This window comes from Physcomitrium patens, chromosome 1 (genome assembly GCF_059467195.1).
Source record: "Physcomitrium patens ecotype Gransden chromosome 1, ASM5946719v1, whole genome shotgun sequence".
Classification (NCBI taxonomy): Eukaryota; Viridiplantae; Streptophyta; class Bryopsida; order Funariales; family Funariaceae; genus Physcomitrium; species Physcomitrium patens.
The window spans coordinates 29,919,569-29,923,525 of record NC_143410.1 but is presented as its reverse complement, the minus strand read 5'-3'; positions in this window follow the sequence as shown (position 1 = coordinate 29,923,525).

Genomic DNA, 3,957 nt, shown 5'->3' with positions numbered 1-3,957 from the left:
ATAAAACAATCTGAAGGTTGAGCTGAGAGAAAGGGACCTTGATTAATTTTGGATGTTGAGATGTCCAGCCGCACGGTCCCTATTGTGGCTAGGCGTCCTTGTTTTCCTGCATGCTTGTACTCCTGTGTCTTGTTGTTTGAGGCTTTTGTTTCTTCCGACAATCTACAGCTTTATGGCCCGCTTCTCCGCAATATAAACACAAGTTTTGTTCAAATCGTTGCTTCCTTTCCTCAGCTGTGAGGGGTTTGAAACGTACCGCATCAATTTGCATGGGTTCAGGATCTGTGGAGTGATTCTCTGGACCTTTTGAAAATGTAGCAAATGCTCCATCATTTCTCTAGCTTGATCATCTTTCTTGTCGTAATTCAAAGAGGCGGTTGTCACAAATAATTGCCTGAGATATAAGTTCTTCTAAAGTATCCGCCTTAGGCATGGTGATCAATAAGTTCTTGACATCATCTCTCAGTCCATATCAAAATCGTGTCATGAACGCCTTATCATTCCAATCAAGATCACATGTAAACTGTTGAAATTCTGCAGCATAGATTGCAGCAGAACGTGATCCTTGTCGCAGATTTTGTATCTTTCTTTCAGCCACTCTTTCTCGATCGCTATCTCCAAACGCATCAGTAAGTCTCTCTATGAAAGCCTCTAGGTCGTACAATATTGGAGAATCCTTCTCCAATAGTGGAGCAAACCAAGAGCGAGCATTTCCTGATAGAAGAGTACCTATGAAAGCAACCTGGGTAAATCCATTCGCATAACGAGAAGGGTATAGGCATAGGTAAAGCCGTACTTGTTGCACAAAACCTCGGAAGTTGGCTCTTGTTCCGTCAAACTTGTCTGGCATACTCGCTTTTGGTTCTTTCATACTAATCCTTGAAGTATCCATAGGGGTCGTATGTGACACATATCTTGCTTCTCTCAGTCGAATAATCTCTTGTTGTAGGCTATGAATTTCGCGTCTAGCTTCTTCAGTCACTAGATCAATTTGAGGTTCTTTACTTGGATTGCGAAGAAATGCAATCCCCTTTCGTATACTATTTATAAGAGCTTGAAGATCTGCAAGAGTTGCCACTCTATTGTCTACTTGTGGAGATGCACTGTCTATGACCTGGTCTACTTCCATATTTAGAGAATAGATGGATTAAAATTTTGAGAGAAGAAGAAATTGCTAAGTCTCTTGGAGAAAATTGTAGCACTACTTGTCACTAAAACCTACTCGGAGAAAAGAAAAAAAAAACACTAAACGATTTCAGTTTTAGAGGAGGGTAATCCGGAACCTCTAAAAATACCTCAATGCTTTCGAGAAGAGGGGTAATCCGCACTCTATCAAGAAGGCAAAGCTCTGAAATCGATGTTAACAGTCTTTTTTACTAGCTATGCTAAACAAAAAGAAGGAATTAATATCAGTCCAAGAGAGGATAATCCGCAACCCTTAGAACGCTCAAGTATCTCCAAGGAAAGGGGTAGTCCACTCTCTGCCTCAAAGAACTAAGCTCTAATATTGTGATTGAGAAAATATTAGTTTAGAAGAAGGTAATCCGCAACCCCTAAAGCGCTAGAATACCTTCAAGAAGAAAGGTAATCCGCTCTCAAACAAGAAGGATTCAGCTCTGATATTAAGATAAAGGTAGTCTCAACAAACTGTCACGGACCAAAAATACAAACAAGAAATCTAAACAAGAAGTTCAAGAAGAAATGACAAGAACTAGATTATCAGATGAGTACAAGAGCAACGCCAAGAGAATTGAGCTAGAGCTTCAAGAGATGTGTTGTCGAGACTGAAGAACTCTTCAGCCTCGACTCCTATATATACTACTGGCCTATGGTTCTAAGGAAGCGCATCAAGAAGCTTCCCAAGAACTATGAAGCTTCTCGAGCAATTACCCAAGAGCTAGGAAGCTTTTCAAGTAACTTCCTAGAATCTACTAGAATATTCTAAGAATCTTCTAGAGCCTTCTAAGGGAATCTTTAGGGAATCTTCAAAGAATCTTTAGATAATCTTTAAAGAATATTCTAAGAGAATATTCAAGGAATCTTCTGGAAGTTTCTAGAGACTTCTTTCTAGAAGGTTCTAGAAACTTGTCTCTAGAAAGGTCTAAGGATTATGTCCCTAACAATATCTACATTCTGAAAATAACTACTTATTTTACATGGAGCATAAATAATCTTGTTTTGGCAAAAGAAGAGCTCTAAAACTATATTAAAGGAAGAGCTTTAAGAACCAAAATTACAAATGGAGTATGTAGATTCATCTTTGAAGATATCTTTAATACATATGAAAGCATCAAAAGAATAAGCACTAATCAAAGAGAATTGAATATAATAGAGGCCAAAGATATTTTTTTAAAGATATGGTGTAAAGTTGAAGTTGACAATTGCTTATATTTTTAAAGGTAATAGCAAGAGTGAGAGAGGACATCCTTCTATCATTAATGCTCTTGTTTAAGGAATACAAAGATAAGTCAAAGTAATGACTAAGAATTCTACCATTTTCTTTATAGACAGATTGAACCACTTATAGTATTGATACTGACTATATCCTTATTGAATTAATGTTGGACCAAAAGCCAATCATGCTTATAGAAGACTTTTTGTCTACTTAGATATTATTGAATTGGAAGGATGGTATCACAAGAAAGAGATTATTAGAGCTTTGAATTTAGCAGCTTGAAAGATTATCTGAAGATCAAGAGATAGTATTGAAAAAATCAAAAGCTGCTAAATTGAATAACAAAAAGACGTTTGATAAAATCCATCATTTGAGGTCCAAATTAATTGAAGTTGAAGATTGGATGTTAATTTTGATAGTAGTTTGGAACATCAATATAATATTCTTAGGAAGTTTGCTCAAAGATAGTTAATTGTTTGAAGTTAAGATATCTTTTCAAAATATACTATTATTATTTTGAAAATACAAAGTATTTTATAATAGATTTTGGAAATCAAGAAAAGTAACTACAAAGATGATTTTAAGATCTATATCTCTTGTGAAAGAATTTTTACATTTGAAATTTGTATGAAGAAGTTATAGAGTATTGAAGAAAGCATATGTAATTCAAAGGCAGTAAGTGAGTCATTTTGTTGATAGTAATGGTTGGAGCCATATCTTGAATTTTTGGATGAAATTTTAGCTCAAAATTTCTAAAAATATATGTTATTAGATTAAAAAGCTATATATCAAAATTTTATGTTGTTTAAGTACTTATTTTGCAATAAATGAAGAAACTTGCACACAGACATATAAAATTAAGGATTTGAAGCTACTATTAGGATTTGGATAATTTCTTGAGATCTATAACAAATTTGTAATTAAAATTTGTTGTGATAGTTGTTAAAAGTACATTAATACTTCATGTAAAATTTGGATTTGTTTGTATAGTCTGTTCATGAAATATGAGTTGTTGAAGTTTGAAAACAAATCACCTTAAGGATATTCAAGGTTTTATAATATTTTTATCACATTTTTGAAGATCTTTGATACTTAAGGCTTATAAATTGATGTAATTGCCTCTATAGGGATAATTTTATATATAAACTTATAATTTTTTTTTCTTTTTTTTTAGGCTTAGTTGAACAATTTGTAATACCAAGAAGTCTAATGCTTTCTTAAGGAAAATTCTTTCTATTCCAATAACAAGTATGAGACTATTCTTTGGTATTATGTCAATAGTCATCATTTACTCTAAAGATCAATTATTGTAGTTAAATTTAATACTATATTGAAACTATCATGAGCTACTCTTAAAAAGTCAACTGAGAAGTGAGAAGATATTATGATAGTGGAGTCTAGTAGAGAAATTATAGCATGGAAGATATAGCAGAGCAATTCCAAATGGATGCTCAAATACAACACCTTTTAGGCCAGATAGTTACTTTGCAAGGGCAAATAGAAGCCTCAAGGACAAAAGAGTCGACATCTACTAAGCTGAAATTGAATAAGCTTAGTTTATA